General features: G+C 42.4%; 1 protein-coding gene across 4 annotated transcripts in view; it reads left to right on the top strand.

The window, feature by feature from the left end:
- The window catches only part of SH2D1A (SH2 domain containing 1A), a 49,611-nt gene that overhangs the window by 10,280 nt on the left and 22,140 nt on the right, over window positions 1-17,191 (top strand). For 3 of the 4 annotated variants that reach the window (XM_080624680.1, XM_080624683.1, XM_080624681.1), the window contains exons 2-4: window positions 10,380-10,460; window positions 11,061-11,126; window positions 16,651-16,801. The gene's annotated coding sequence lies outside the window, so the exon portion shown is untranslated. Of the gene's footprint in view, window positions 1-10,379; window positions 10,461-11,060; window positions 11,127-15,098; window positions 15,164-16,650; window positions 16,802-17,191 lie in introns of those variants that run through there. The other variant, XM_080624682.1, reaches the window with a different exon arrangement.

Consider the following 17,191-nt stretch of genomic DNA (forward strand, 5'->3'; position numbering starts at 1 on the left):
TTGCTTTGCTCTCATGTAACAGGTTACTCATGTATTAATAATTACTAACAGCACAGATCTTAGATCCTTCTGGGTGGCGAGTATCCAAAATTTCTGCAGTTTGAACCTGTCTTAAGGCTGCAAATGCTTTGATCCTACATTGCAAAAATGGGCTTGAAGTTGTTCAGGAGACATCTAGTATTTCAAAGCCAGGTTTCTTAATTTGACACTGCTTTAAAACTTGGCTGCTAAGCAGAGCCAGCCTCTGCCTCCCTTGCTAAGAGCTGGTGTTGTAGGTGTGCGCTTCAAAGTCCTAAAGCAGCTTCATGTTGAATTCAGCTTCACTCTGTCATTTGCATTCAGCACTTTGCAGCCATATCTGGATCTTTTATGGCAAATTTTTTTTTTCTTTTTTTAATTCTAAACCAATTTAAAGCCTTTTCAATGGCAGTAAGCGTACACCTGATCTACCATTTTCAGGCTGCAATTTATGTTGTCTCACAGCAGCATTAATTCCAGCACCCAAGGCTGGAGAAAGGCTTACTGCCGTCAAACTGGTGAGCAGCAGTGGATCTGTGCTATTTAATTAGAAGCAGCAGCTGCTTCCCACAGAGCTGCTCACACACTGCCTGGAGGCAGCTCAAGTGCCAGTTGCCCTGCAGCGCATGGGCCAGCCCCATTCCTGCTTCCTACCCACCCTCAGTTGGTGAAGATCCATCTGAGTGGGGAAAGCAGCCTGGCACAGGGCTCCTCTGGTGCTGTTCTAGGTACAAATCTCTCAGATCAACCTCTAGGTACAAACCCCATCATTTTTGAACTGAGGTTGAGCATAAACTTGTTCTGGGGACCCTAAAGATAGCATAGCACTAAGTAGAGTAAAAGATTCAAGCCCATATTTTCCTTCCTGTAGGAGACCACTGCTGGGTTTTGTGCTACAAGTCGCTCTGGGTTTGAGGAAGACTTTTGGCAGTCCTGGTAAGTCTTGCTTATTCCAAACCACCTGGGATGGCAAAGTTGTTGCTGTAGGAGGGACACCGGCTATGAACTCTCCATGTTTACCAAAACCAGTGAAAAATTGTCAAGGAAGAATGTATACTGGCAATGGTTTTTGAATTATTTTTCAAGGGCAGAAATGAAACCCTATGTCTTGTGATATGGACATAAAACCATCAGGGAACCTGTACCTGTCAGAAGAGGTATAGTGCAGGGTCTTTTTCTTTCCCACTCTCTTCATCCCTGGCCTTGTACACAGGACAAACATTTCTCATCAGCTTCTGGAATACTCAAGGAGAAGGGGGGAAAAAAAAAGAAAGAAGGGGGGAGAAAAAAAAGAAAGAAGAGGAAAAAAGCAGATAAAACTGGAAGCAGCAGGACGTGATGGATGTATTTGCATATCATTTTGCATTTGTGAGAACAATCATAACCCACTTACAGAAGGATGACATCAAGGTCTACCCTGTCAGGAAATCAGTTTTAAGACCTTTTTTTTTTTTTTTTCCCCCAAACTAAGTTTTCTGCAGTTATTTTCCTTTATAATGCAGGCCCATCCAATCTACCTCCTGGGATTTATGGACTGAAGTTTGGCATAGCGTTTTTTATCTGTCATGCCAAAAGTGAGAAATAAACACAGCCTTATTAAGTGGGGCTGGAAACTGTGGGGTTAAGGGATAATGATGAGAAATGGGCCTGAGCTAGGGATGTGGGCAGTGGTCAGACACAGACAGCTTTGTGGGGTGGGTTTAGCCTTTAATCAACCAGCTTAACAGCACCAACTGCTGCAAGCCCCTACGCTGGGAGAAACCAGTCCCCAGCCCCTTCTCTTGAAACATTTCCTTGTCTAATTCTGGCTCCAGACCTCTTCTATACGCAAGCAAATGGATTTTTCTTTCATATGGGAAAGAAAATGATGCAAGCAGAGCTCAGTAATTTTCACAATATATTGGGAAGGAAAGGCATATATTTGGACAGGTACCAGCTAAACTCTGCAGAAGAGCCTTTGATGCAGAGAAGACGCTCGATACATGCAGAAACAGTCAATAAATGTGCCATATTTGGGGAAAACCAGTTTCAGCTGTGGTCATACTGTGGGATGGAGAGTCTCACGGTGATCTCATGTGTCTGCACAACATGGGCCACCACCACACGCTCTGCACCAGTGGGTCACTAGTACCAGCCCTGGAGATTTGTGAATGGGTTGTATGGATTTTCAGTGGAGCTTGGTTTGTCACGATTGGGCAGCTATGAAAGCAAGCTGCTGCTGTACCAGGATTGGAAAAACAGCTGGGGACAGCCCAGCTTGACACCAGTCCTAGGCAAACATGCTTGCAAGGGTATGACTAATGAAGGATGGAGAGTTCTTCCATCACTGTAGGGTTACAGAAAGGACTTGGTATCTTTTTAATGAGATTGCAAATTAGACTGCTAAAGGTAATAATATTGTTGTAATTTACAGAGATATTTGATTCTTCAAAGCTATTGATTAAGGAATTAGAGTAGTATAAAATTAATATAGTACATCCTGAGTGAATTTCAAGCCAGTGGATTTACAAGCATCACAACATGGCAGCAAACAGGGAAGCAAGGGAGCGTGTTTCTGCCCAGCTCTAGTGGGGCTCAGGTCTTGCTCTTTTACAATGTAACATGTCTGTCAGTGGTTTTGGGGAGAGAGTGGAATATTCATAAATGACAGTAAACCAGAAGAAAGGTGAAGAATGAGGCAGTAAGTCACTGTGGTTGAGCATTTGGGCTTTGTAGCTTGGCACAAATAACCAGTGTTTGTTTTCAAATAAGGTCAAACGTCAAGCCCTGCATCCTGAAGGCCAGGAGCCAGGCTGGGATTTGCAGGGCAGGGATTTCTGCTCAGACAAGCAGGGAGCCAGGGAATGACTTGGAGGTTACAATGAATTAAAGTTTCTCATCCAGCACTGTAGCCTAAAGGTATGGGGATAATTTCTGGGGGATAAAGAGGTTGATTGCAGTGCTGGGAAGGAGATGCTGTGGTGTCTGTGCTGGATGGATGACACATAAATATTTTTGAAACGTATATTCACTTCAGGTCTCTTAAGAAAACCGCTGCTGCTGTGGAAGGATACAAGAGGAGGTGGGAGAGCACCATGCACTGTGATGTCTGCCTGGCAGACGGAAGGAGCTGTGCAGCCACTGTCATGCCTGGCTGAGCAGGGCTGGTTGAGTGGCGTGTGTGTTGCTCAGCACAGCTGATGTCCTGGGCCTCACTCATGACATGATGGCCCCAGTGCCTTCAAAGATGCTTTGAAGAGATGTACAGAAACACAGCTCCGGTAAAGGCTGTCAGAGGTAGAAGATGATCCTGTTACGGACAACTGAAGATTGGGCAAATGCAGAGCAAAGAGAGGTGCTCCAGGGAGCAGATGCTGGAGCACTGGGAGGGTGATTCGCTGCTTGAGGGCTCGGAGTGAGAAGTTATGCTGCTGGTGGGGGTGATACAGGAGCTGGTTACAGGGGTCCTTTCTGACATTATAATCTATGAACTATGTTGCATGTTTCAAATAATCCCTGCTGGTGGATTAAGTGTGTGACAGCTCAGCCTAGATGGGCTTTGTCCCTCTGAAGCAAGTTGCTTGCTCCCACTTCCTCGTTGTGGCTTTGTGTGCTCTGGACACATCAAGGAGTACACAGGCAGGAGAAAGCAGAGGGATTGAGATGATGCATTTTGCGTTTCCCCTTTGTTGCTGCCTTTTCCTCTTCCATAGGTGCTTGGCGAGAGCCAGCTGCAGCCTTCAAGCATTAGAAATATTTAAAAATCATCCCCTTTGCTCAGGGTAGAGGTGGCAATAGCAAACAACGTTCCCTGAGAGATCAATAACACCCTGCAGGAAGCTAAATCGTCCTTTATTAATCTGATGAATTAGCCTGATACAGGAGAGAAGAGATCAACAGCATGGAAAATAAATGCATGCCCTGAAGCAAAGCTTGTCAGCTATAGAAACAAAAGTGTCTTTCCTTTTATCCATAATGAATAATCCTGAAAGTTAGGCTAGGAGGCCAAAGTGACTTCTGAGGTTTATCAGTGCTACATGGATATGGAAACTTGCTTCTTCCTTTGAAAAGCAATTACACAATCACACAGAGACAAGCAGTTTCCCCGCTGTGCTGCTGGATTACAAAGCTTGAATATCTTCCTCCTTATACTTCAAGAGGGCCTGATTCAGCAAAGTATTTATGTACATGTTTCAGCATCAGAGTCATTCAAGAGAGCTCAGCTTTTGCCTTGCAGATTCAGGATCCTAGTAAAAGGTGAAATGAAAAGGCATTAGACTTCCATCTTGTATTGAAGAAGGCAAAAATGAGTTATTCATAGTAGGGAAGAAAAAGCAGCTCCTCTGAGCAGCTACACTGAAGAGACAGCCCTAGCTTTTCCCTGCCTTCATGGGAGCAAGTTGTACATCACCAAGAACTGCCATGACTTTCTCTCTGAAAATGGCGTGATTAAGCCATTCCTTATAAACTATGGTCAGATATTTGAAAGTCTCTACACTGTTGCATTGATTTTTGTTGTTTTGGGATTTTAAAGGAAAACATTCACTTTGCCAGTGTGGAGAGACTCCTGCTGTGACTCGTGCCCCTCTTTTCTTTCGGGAGCATGGCACAGCGTCACCCAACAATGCTCTGCTTTGGCCAGAGCAGCCCAAACCCAGCAGCTCTGCAGATGGAGCTGGGGCAGGTTCCTGTGGCTGAAGGAGAGTTCTGCTTCCTGTAGCTGCATCAGCTCTGCAGTGCTTGCAGGAGCTTTTGCACACCTGCTGATTTCCTAGTAAAATAAGCACGAACTCTCATGCCAGAGCCAGGATGACTGAGATGTCAACTTTCACATCGTTTACTGTTTTCATAAGAATAACAATTTCAGTTTTTATTTTAAAAGTCCAAGTTTGTAGCTTGAGCTGTCAGAAAATGCTTGGAAATAATTTAAGTCAGATTTAGGATTTCAGGGCATGTCAGAATTTGAGAACGGTTGGACAAGACAACTTGCATTGATAGATACAGCTTTAAAACTGCCATGGGGGTGGAATTTTAAGGTGTGCTAAAGTCACTCTGGAAGATCTTCAGGCGGAGAAGTGCACAGCTCTTGGCCTGTTTTCCTAAGAGAGTTAAGGGCTGCATTTTCCCAATTGAATTTCACGGTCTGAGTCAGACTGGAATATTGTGGTCTTTCATTCAGCCTTTCCAACTTGCTTTTATTTTTTATTTGATAGAAAATACAGATACACAAATAGTCTGTTACAGTCACTGGGTCTGTGCAAGACACCAAGGTATTGCTGAGTCGAAAAAGGGGAATTCTGCATGTGCAAAACCTGATTCAAATGATGAACTGCCTCCAGTGTCAACCCTTTGCTCATTCCCATCCCTGTGGGCAAATAGGATTTTTCTTTTTTTGAACCTTTAATCTATGGCATGGAATAAATTTATGTAAAACTGACACAATGAGTGAGGCTTTTAAGCTGTAATAGGTATATCATGGTCCTCTCCCATTCTGTGAAATTGCTTTACAGCCAAGCCATAATTGCAATGACAGACATGCTTGATTGAGTTTTGTCTCTCTGTTAATCTATGGAGTCATTTGCAGGTGAAAGTGAAGAGCTGTGTATACCTCTGAAACTGGGAATGCACTGAAAAGTTATCCTTTTAAGACTGAGTGTGGAGATTCCTCTGTGTTATTATAGGAGTCTGTTTTAGGATTCAAATCTTTGGAAGCTTCTCATTATAACTGTGATTTATTTTTTAGTGTTTTTTTCCCCATAAAGTAGTATTAGAGATTAAGGAGCATATATTTCAGGTGATAGTGAAAAACTGAAGATTAAGGCAAGGTACTGACAAAGTGAGTGCATGAGAGATGGTAAAGATGACTCATTTCTCTAATGCACAGGGTGAAAGCTTAACTGAAAGGGTGAACAGATGAGAGGCATAGCACAAGTGGTATTTTATTGTCAGATCCTGAAAAATGTCTTTTCAGTCTCAGAGGAGTTCTGCCTGGGCTCTCCCATTATGAGTGCTATTTGTTCTATGTGAAATAAATGGGTGACTAGGGCATGGGTGGCCTTTCACAGCGGGATGAGTAGGAGAGCAACACTTTCCAGGCAGGGTTTGACTCACAATAGCATATACCAAAGGAGCCAGGAAGGCTGAATGTGTCCTTTGCTGGTGCGGATGAGCCAAATAGAGGTATGATAAAGTGGGGAAAGGTTATTTTGAGTCTGTGAGTACTGGAAGGGCTCACCAGGCCCCAGAACAGTGTGTGAGGTTAAATTCACCCTTTGCAGCACTAGAAGGACTTTTATCCCCTCAGTTTTGCACAATGGGATGTCTGCACGCTGCTCCTGGGGCCTTGCATGGCTGCAGTCATCCTGTGCAGCCCTGTGCAGAGGGTTCACGTTGCCTCTGTGAAATGGAGATAACAGCCCTTCTTATCTACAAGGCTCCTCTCAGATATCAAAATGATTAAGCACACGCATTTGTAAAATGTGCCCCAGCACCTCTTATTATTGATGACAACGATGATTGGGAGCAGTGAGTCAAAGCAAGAAATCAAAATACAAGGTGAGGCAGTGGTGAGAGAGCAGCTCCAGTCACCAAGCCCTCTGCCACGTTCTTGCGGCCGGTACTGCTTTCTACCTTTATGAAGGGATCCTGCCAACAACCAGCTAGCCCTGGTTGCAGAGGGGTCAAAGAGATTGTGGGTGCTTCTCGTGAAATGGTGACCATATGAGTTGGTTCCCTCACCTGAGAAGGGGTGTCCCCTCAGCTGTGTGCAGTGTGGAGCAGTGCCAGAAGCAGATGTTGGGAGGTTGAACTGGGGAGGTGGCTCTGCTCTCCTTGGGTGGCTCCTGTCTGACTTTCCCCCTCTTACTTTGAGGAAGAAGAGGAAGTGAAGGGAAACAAAGAGCACTTTGACATAGTGACTCAGTTTTGTGGCCAAAGTCTGGGTCCTCAGGCTCCCTGCTAGCTTCCCTTATCTGCACCCGATTCCATGTCCAGTGAGATGGTGACTAATGAAAGATCTGATCGTATTTCTATGAAAATCAGTGGCAAGCCTTCCCTGGTACAGGATCGACCTTCTGCAAGGAAAATGCTTCTTGTGAGCTAGCAAAGTTGGTGGGAGAAAAAGAAAAATCTTGAAAATCCTTTGTGGTGATCAACTTTTAAATTTAGCCATCCAAATTTGATCCAATCTAAGTGGAAAATTGTAACCTTTGCTGATAAGTGTGATTCTGTTCAGTGTGAGGTGGTGGGTGCTCTGGATCTTGTGGGCTTGAACCTAACAGGGAGGCTTGTTTCTAGGTCCCGTGTTGACTAAGTTCTCCTCTCTCATGTAGCGTTCCTGTAAGGGAGGATATACAGATGATCCTCGCCCTGGGCCCTTCAGAAAAACTGCCACATTTGACATTAGGGGCAACCTTCCTCACATAGTACATTGCTGCAATTAATTGTCTTGACACATGATCAGTACCTAGGGGCAAGGACGGATCGTTCTGTTGATTGGGCAGGGATGCGTTATTAATTGTATGAACTGGCTCATAGTCAAAGGACACAAACCAGTGGCTGCTGTTATTGTCACTGTGGGACTGGTATTTGAAAGACCGCAGGAGATTTGTGGCAGGGCAATGCTCCTTTGCCACCACAATATTATTAAGGTTCTCTGACTGCAGCTCATGAGAAATTAGTCTTTAAACCTGATCCTTTCACAACACCAGGTCACTTGGCATTTCTGATCCTGTGCAGCACCATTTGCTCCAGCTTGTTTTCCCTCTTTGCACAGCCATGGCATTTGGCAGACTGCACAGTGCAGGGACTTCTCCCTGGCTAGCAGGGAGCAGGTTAGGAGCTTGGTACTTAATGACTGAACTGGCTGGCCTGAACCCCTTCTGAAATGACATGATGCCCCTAAAAAGATTTAGTTCCATTTTCTGCCAAGAAGTCATTTTGAAAGGAAGTAAGTTCACAAAAGATGTTACAAGATTTAGCAGAAGTAAAAAAAAGCAATAATAATAATAATAATAATGATCATATCATGTCATTTATTCTCTCTGCATCCCATGTGGTTGAAGCAATTTTATGGCTGTTGTTGCACCGTGCAGGATCTCTTCTTAGTATTAATTACCAGACAATATAATGCAATTCAAGCCTTACATCCTCCACTGAAATGAATCCTGAAGTATTTCACTGCTGATTACAGGCTGTACATACCAATGAGGTCTTTGGAGAGCATAGCTGGGCATACAGGAGGCAGCCACAAATGGGGAGGAATGATGGTACCTCAGAGGTGATCACAGCACCCACAGGGTCCTAAATTCATACAGGTGAAGCTGCTAGGAGAAGGCCAAAGAAAAGTCAAATGTCCTAGAGTGGGAGGAATACGGATGTGATACGTCATGATGATGGGGCCAAATAGTAAGGTTTTCTTCAGGTGGATGCCATTGGTGGATGCCATTGGTGGTGCCATGCAGCGCCTGCAGTGTCTCTGCTAAGCAGGAGGAATTTCCATGCACAGCACTTTATTAATGTTCACTCTCTGTTTGTTTCCAGGCTGTGCAGGCTCTGACGGGAGCAGTTGACGCTTGCATGCTTTCAGTTACACGTTGTGTGAGCAGCTCACCCGCTTGTTTCTAAACCTGTCTCACATCTCTTCAGCTGCTGGTGGTGGTGGGTTTCCGATGGTTCCCATGGTGGGGAGGCACACAGCCTTGGGTCAACCATCCTGCTCCCAGTGCTGCTCTAGGAGGGCTTGCCCAGCTGCCTAATGAACTGGCTGCATGTCGTTTCAAGCTGTGCTGCCAGAATTTCTCATCTTGACAGGATCATCCTTTGCTTTCATTATATTAGAACTAGAAATTGTACGTATCAACTTCTTAGAGTGACATCTAAAGGGAAATGCATGTTATGTTACATGCCGTTATTAGCTGCCTCAGGCTCAAGCAATCTTTTTTCCTGCCAGCATTGATTCATTAAGCAGCATACGGAAATATAATAGTGGCTGGTATTAGGTTATATCCCCCTTGCTAACCACACTCTAATTTTTCTTCTTCATTTTTACTTCCAAAGTACTGCGTTGTTGCAATGAAGAAGAAATTGTACAGGAGAACAAGCACCTACTGAATTCTTGATTTTTGGATCATGCATTTCCATGAGACTCATGTGTTTCACTGAAAGGAATTTTATATATTTGAAATTCAAAATGAATGACTTCTTGATCTAAAAATTATCTTCATTTACTTGGGATGTCAAACTGAGAATAAACTTCTCAAGTTTCAGCACATTCAAGAGTAGCAGGCCATTGTAATCTGATAATGTACACAGATGTACAGCACCCTAGAAACCTTATGTAGAAGACTAGGCAGGAAAAATAGGAAGATAAGCCAGATATAGAAAGAAAATAGCCAAAAAAGGGCATAATAAGAAATGCAGCACAATATACTTTCTTCCAACTGGAGAAACCCCATTTCAAATAACAAAAGCAACCCTGTTTTGGTTCAGCTGAAAGCAAGGTTTGGTGCACTCAAAGATGGTCCAGTGTCATCTTTTGCAGAACGTGCTAAATGGTTGCAGCACCTTGGTTTTCACAGGGTCTGAGCTCTTCACTCCCCATTGTGTAGACATGCAACACTGTTTTTTCAGTTGATCATCTTTGCTCTTGTGTCAAACCTCATACCAACAGAATCAAATATCAACAAATGTAAAGCACACCATGTAAAAAACAAGGTGTGAGACCTGTTTCCTGGGGACCACTCAACACATTCAATGGGGAGTGGAGATGCCATCACACTGTGCAGCTGAAATGCTGCCTGGCACCACAGTCAGGTGGGTTTGTACATCTTGCTGAATGGTGTTCTCAGACAGTTGCACAGAATTCCCTTGTTTTCTGATTTCTGCTCTCCATTTCACCTGTTGTGAACAGTGCAAGGCAAGAATTGACGGAAAATTTCACCCTGCCAGGAGACCCAGCATGTCTCACCCTGTCAGCTCCCATGGCTTGAATGCTATCACTAAAGGCTTCTTTTATTTAATCTTGGGAAGCTCTGTATAGGCAGCATTTTCCTGGACTCTGCAGGTTATTTCTCCAGTTGCTCAAAGTGCTTCAGGCATGTGGTGTTTTCCTGGGGCTCCTGGTGGCCAATACAAAGGGCAGTGATGGCCCCTCTGCTGTCAGGGCTTGCAGGAGAGCTGCCTCCGTGAAACCATTCTTGTGCCTTATGCAGAGGTGTGCCAAAGGGCTTGGAGCTGCAGGACATCCTGATGCCTCAGCCGCACATGATGGGGTAGAGGGCTCAAAGGTTCAGTGCTTGATGGGAAGGAGGGCAGGAATGGTGGAAAAAAATAGGAGGATGGTATTTCCCTGCCCATGTTGACGATGATCTTTCTCTCAGCAGAAGACTTGTTTCTACAGCCATTGCAGATAACTTCTTTCAGCTGAAGTCCCACGTCAGACCCTGTGGTGTCTCGGTACAATGGTGAGCAGCTTGGCTTGCACAGCTCATAGCAGCACCTCACCAATGAAACCCAGCAGCCCTGATGCTGCTACTAGTGCTGCTGGTGCAGAGGAACCAGAACTGGTTGTGCATTCACCCTGTAACACTTCTTTCCCCGTCCTATCGTAAATGATCCCCCTGCCCTGCTTCTACTCACATTCTGAATTTTTAAACACCCTCAAGTGCTAATGACTTCAGAGCTGCTACTGAAAAAACCCTGAGAAGATTAAAACTGCAGTAACCTTGATATACTCATCTGTAGTAAAATTCAAGTGCCCTGTTAACCAAATACTTCATAATTCAACTTAAACTCTGCTACAACAAATTTTCTCTTTTGATGTGGACAAAAAAATATTTTCAATTGATGATGCATATTTAAAATTCATGTTTAAATGATTGTCTTAAGATACACTTATGACAAAGAAAAGATGTGTGTGGGTGCTTGAGGCAAGTCTAAGAGAGATACATTCTTCAAAGTAAATTTATTACTGTTTTCACCTCTTATGTTATCACCAGTCATGTATTTTATTATTGTTAATAGTTAATTTGCATATTAATATTTATTATTGGTCTTGCCTGCAGAAAGATCCCAGGCTCTGGAGATCAAAGGGAGTGCTGACAAATTCGCGTTGCTCCACGAAGGCAGAGGTGAGCTTTGGGTCTGAATTTAAAACACCACTGAAACTAAACTGGAAAGACAACCCTGAGGACTGGTGGGTTTCCCCATGTCAGAATTTCCTGTAGTGCCGCTGGTGCTCTGGGTGTGGATGACGTCTTCTTGTAATAATTTTTGTTGTAGGCAGTAATTTGTGAAAAATTTCCTAGGTAAAACAAAGGTTGAACTTTTGAAGCAAATGTACTCGACATGACCTTTATGTCTCTTAGTCACTGTCAGGCTTCACTGAGTGCCCTGCACCTTGACATTCAGTAAAGCAATAAAGAAATGAAATGTACTAATGTAACCTTTATAAAAATATTTAGAATGATAGTTTAATTTTTAATCTCCCACTATGGTGTTAAAATAAGCTCAATAAACTTTGGCAGTAAATTACATTCAGATGGAACTCAATTTAAATGACATTATGGTTACAATAGCCAGAAAATTATGTCCTGAACTGCTTCAAGAAAAAAAAACCCCCGTGTTTAGCATGGGGCTGTTGACCTTTCCAGTTTTGGGATAATAATTGGGCAGCTATTCAATTTTTGGTAGCTGATCTGGAACCTTAGGTTCTTTGTTCTCTCAGATCTTGCCCAAGCAATCAAGAAGATGGACATCTCTCAGCAGGCAGAGCAGATGAGTATTATGTATTTGAGCCACAGCATTGTGTTTAATTTCACTTTTATAAAAGACCTGAACCAAAATGTATTAAAAAACTGTTAGAGGGGAAGATGAAGAAATGAAACAAAAGAATGGTTTAAGACAGCTTATAAAGTTGTTTGATAGCAAAAATAATTTCTTGGTCTTCATATAAAGAGATGTGGTTTGCTGGGGCATTATTACAGATCAGGTTGTAAAACCAGGCTGAGGTTGTGGCTCTGGAATACCTATTGCAAACTGAAAATGCCATAGGTTTGTATATACAAATGCACACTAGAAATGAGTGCTGTGTGATGACTGAAATCTGCATATGAGATACAGGTTATTTAGAAATGTATATATTGATTGTGTTGCAGCTTACATGGAGGGATCTGAAATTATTTCACAAACACATATTTCTCAGCATTATTTTACCCAAAGTGGGTTCCTTCTCTAGTTTGTGGTGATATAGCAGTCTTCATCCATTGACCTGGATGCAATTTTTATCTCTGTTTTCTCTAACTGAACAAAACATATTTGGGCAGGTGAGGGAAATATGCCCAGCATTGGCTTGGCTGGTTGTTTTAATCCATGAAAGGTATTGACATTCTACTTGTTCTCGCACAAAATAGAATCCTTCTCCCATAGAGCCAGCCTTTGATTGCCTGTAGTGCTTAGATAGAGCTTGGACAGGGACCATAAAAGTACTTTGATAAATAGGCAGGACTAGAGAAAACAACGGTGCCTCAGCTGTTTTTGCCCTCTCCTGCATCTATGCCTGCTCAGTCCAACTGAAGTATATCAAGGTGGAAGGCGACATGTTGCCTGTCGTGGGGGAAGTGCCAGGGAAGCTAAATAAAGTCAGAAAATACAGTAATGCCACCATCTCAGCTAGACCAGGAGCTATTACTGGAGGACTAACTTTATTTCTTATAGCTGTCTGGAGGTTTCTGTTTCTATGAAGGTGAGGAAGGTGTGGGAGGTAATGTTCAGTGAGAGGAAGAGAGACAGAGGAAAAGCAGAGTTTGTACTAACAGGAAAAATGAGCTGAAGGAACAGAAACAAATCTTGCCTCTGGGCAGTAAAAAGGTGAATGCACATTATATACTAGTGGGTACTATTTTTCTGGAGAAATGTTGATACCCACTAGTAGGTGATCTGGTTTGCAGTACTAAAGTCTCATTATGTTGTTCCTGACGCTGCACTAGGCTTAGGTAATTTCACTTTTTCTCTATAAAGAAATAATCTTCTGAATGAGTTCTGAATATATACTGTATAATTTTCAGTGAATGTAGTTTAAAAAGGCTTCAGTAAAAAATACTCTTTACTCCTTGTAGGAAACTGAGAAGTAAGAAGTCAAAAATTAGTGATCTGGTTTCATGTTATTAGATTTCCCCTGATCAAGGCAGCAGTGAATATACTGTATTAATAGAGCACCAACTATGTAGAACAAATGGATTATGATATCTTTTTTTATGATGGTACTATAAATACTTTGCCCCTTCATACCTCTGCCATTGGAAGTGAAGAATGACATTTAAAGAAAGCACATAATCTTATCTCCATAAAAGTTCCTTTCACCTTCTTGTGACTAATTAGGAACATGGAGACTTCTGTTAAGCATCAGACCTTTCTTCTTAAAAATTAAGGTAGATGAGTGTGTTACAGATGCTGAATCAGAAGGGGTTTCATGCCTATGATTATATTATTACTACTTTGACCTTAGTCAAATTGGGGGCATTTCTACACTCTTACAAAAGACAGGACTTGTTCAAAGGGGCACAACAGACAAGAAAGAAGTGGGCTAGAAATGTGATACATCATGAAACTATTTGATCTCGAATGCCTGGAAGTTAAGAGGAACATTTCCACTGGCTTGTAATCTGGACATGGCTCAGCCAAGGGAAAAGCACACGTTTTGTGGATTTTCATTTCTTTGTCTTCTGTCGAATAAAACATACTATCTAGAATGATCTCATTTCTTGTACTTTAATTTGCTTCTCCCTTTTTCACTCAGTAATTTCTCAGCTGATGTTCAGTTATCACAAAGAAGCTAAGTTTACATCTCTGAAATTTTTGTAAAAACTGAGGAGATCTTTGAAAAGTTACGAGAAAGAATTATGATGCCCTGAAGTCTGCCAGGATTATCGTACTGTCTCTAAGAACTAATGAGTGAAAATATTGCAGGAAGAACAGTAAAGCAAAAGTTTCAACAACACAAAAAGGCAAGTATTATATGAAATATTTATATAAAAGCTAATCAAATGAAAATGCAATCAGAATTGTACTTTGCTTTTAAATTTGCACTACAATATCTTGGTGGGGGGAAAACCCCCTTCTATTAGATGAAGAACTCTCAGAGTTAGGAAAAAATCTCAGAGAGTAGATTTTTGCCTGTTTTAGCTGTCAAACAAGAGCAGGAGGTTGAATTCAAACATCTAAATTTAGCACAAAAAGAACAATGTGCCTATTACAGCCCACAGTGGGAAAGGGCTGGCACTGTTTCCTCACTAGGCACCTGGGCAGCAGTATGATCCCTAACTGACCTGTTGCCACTGCACTGCTCCTACCCAGCGGGATGGGGTCTCTCCAGAGGGCAGGTCACTGCAGTTTGGTGCCTGAAAATGTTCCTGAGTGCATCCCTCTGTAAGCAAAGCTGTAATGTGCTTTTTAGCCAGCCCTGAATGTGATTATGAATACTTCATAGTAAAAGCTTCCACAGAGAATATAAAAAGCAATTAAATCTTAATAGTCTGATGTTTACATTTTTTTGAACTGCAGGTTGGAAAGCCTGAGTGCAACATTTTCAGACACAGCTAACATTTTTGCTGTAAGGGGATCTGTGATAATCACTGGGTAAAAAATTTATCTAACTGATCTATTCTCTTATTTTTTCATATGTATTTTCCCTGTGCCACCAGAAGTGAGGGGTTTCAATTGTATTTTACAGGATAGTTCCCTCAGAAAAAGAAGGGATATGAGCTCCCAGGGTGAGGGGAGGATGGTAATACTGTCCCTAAACACCATCAGGGTGCTTAGACACCATCCGCATGGGAGCCACAATGGTTACATACATTAAAAATAGACACAAGTGTGAAGTATTTCATAGTTGGTTTAAAGGAGCCAGTCCCACAGGCAGCAGCCTCGTGGGAGGCTCTGTTCTTTATCCTGGCTGGGTCTTGGGACCCATCTCATGTTGATCTGCTAACAAACTTTCATGGGTATGTTATGTCATGTCAAGCAGCAAGTTTCACTTCCAAATAAAATTTCCTCTTTGGAACTCAGGAGGATGAAGTCTTTAATGCCTCAAAGATGCTTCCCACTAGCCATTGCCACCTCAACTTTGGGTGTAACCCACAGGCCAAGAGACCCATCAAGGGAGGCAAAGGTAAAGGCTTTGCTTTCAGCCTTGCAGACTCTGTCTTGGTACCATTTTTATTTATTTTAAAACAGAGTAGCAAGCTACCACATGCAGTCTTCTTCTTGTCCTTCTGGCTCACCTTGACCATGACATGGAGGGTTCAGCCATGCTTGGGACACAGCTTCCCAATCTATGTGGCTGCCGAAGTATGCCAGCCAAGGGAGAAATGGTTCTCTGGAGGCACTTGCATGAGAGCGCTGGCTATCAGGGGTTTCCCATCTGGTATAGATTGAAAGCAGTGACCTGGAGTTTGGTGGATCCTCTGCTTCACCCAGGCTTCAGCTGCTCTGCTGAACCTTTGAAAAACCCACATCTGCCTTAGGGAATGGCCTCAAAAGCACAGAGCTGTGGAAATCATATGAGGAGTAAGAGCCTCTCTTGGCACATAAATATTGTTGTCTTGGCCAGCTCAATTTCATTTGCTCTTTTCTCCACTGTATTTGATTTAGTCTGCAATCAATAGTGAAATTAAAAGGACATTGGTTTAGTCCACCCACAGTCTTTCACTGTGCTCCTTTGGAGATGCCAGATCTGTAGGGTTCTGCTGATCTGTGCTATGCATCGTACAGTGTGGGAAGGGCCCAAACAGAAATTGAAAGCTGAGTACTTGCCTAAAGAATGCTACTCTCCAAAAACAAATGCTTCTGTCCAGAGGAGTTTCACCTGCTCTTGCTCTTAACACAAGCAAGACAGCTCTACTGTTGATGTCAGTCAGAACAAGATTAGAATTTCTAATCACTTTACTATCAGTGTAGCTTATGAACTGATGGTACAGCCTGGCATTGAGTTCAATGCAACTTTTCTTTCCTAGGCTGAAGCAAAGTAATTCTATTGCAGTCTTTCACCAATGGGAAAAGATAAAGCTTAATGAGGGCATTTTTCAGGATCTGTCAGAAAAGAAAAGGAAATTTAATACACACAGGTGTTTTAAAATACATAAGTATAACATATCTCTGTGTGTGTGTGTGTGTACAGACACGCGTCATCAGTTCTGAGGATCTTTTTAGGACAGAAATGTGATTTTGCATGTTGCTGTGATATAGGCCAAAAAAAGCATTCTATGCCCAAAATACTAAGGCAAAACTTTCAAAGAACGATTAGTATAATGAGAATGTGTTCATTTTTCTCAGTGAGATGGTGTCTGTTTTGTTGACAGCCTGGCTTGCAAAATGAGCATGCAATGAAGTCCATTGCTAGCCTGCTCCCTATGCAAAATATTCAGAGTGAAAGTGTGTGTGTATTTCCCTGTACTGCACAATGTAACATCACCACAATAGATTTTGAATGATTCATAACATGAAAAATCTCTCTGTAGTACAATGCGAGAATGCGTGCAGGGCTGTACTGAACTATCTGCTGTTTAGTTTAAACCTAGTTAAGAAACCACCTAAAGCCTAAAACTTAAAATAAAAATAAGATATTTATCTGTATATTTTCCTTTTTTGCTGTTATAGGTAGATTTATGATTGGAATCTGAAAATGTTAAAAACTGAAGCTGGAAACAGGAATGTGCACACAGAGCATTTTTGTTTTACCACGAGCAATGTTTGATTTCAGAGGAAGCAGTTTGTGCGTCACCAGAAATTGATGGTGTAGGATGATGAGGTGAGTACAGGTATAAAAAAAAACCTGGATTGTACAATAAACTGGTCCCGTTGGGAACAAATGGTGCATGCTGAATTCTGTATTTACAAAACTTCAGCACAGTGTAGTTTCCTTCACCCTACAGTTGTGTACTGGGAAGGAGAGACTTCATTATAAACTGAAGGTTCGTAACAGCAAAGCAATTCAGTATGTGCTTCCAGGACAGAGGAGACCCTGCACTCCTTGTGTGCATTACTGACACCATGAGAAGGGGCTGGGCACTGCTGAAATAGATATCAAGCAGATTAAAAATTCACAGACAAGAAGGATCGGAGAAAGCACTTTACCCTGTGTGCTTTCACAGTTCAGTGAAGTCTTATTAGAAAAAACAAAACAAAATATTTGAGAGGC

The sequence above is a fragment of the Psittacula echo genome, assembly GCF_963264785.1.
Source record: "Psittacula echo genome assembly, chromosome: 8".
Taxonomy (NCBI): Eukaryota; Metazoa; Chordata; class Aves; order Psittaciformes; family Psittacidae; genus Psittacula; species Psittacula echo.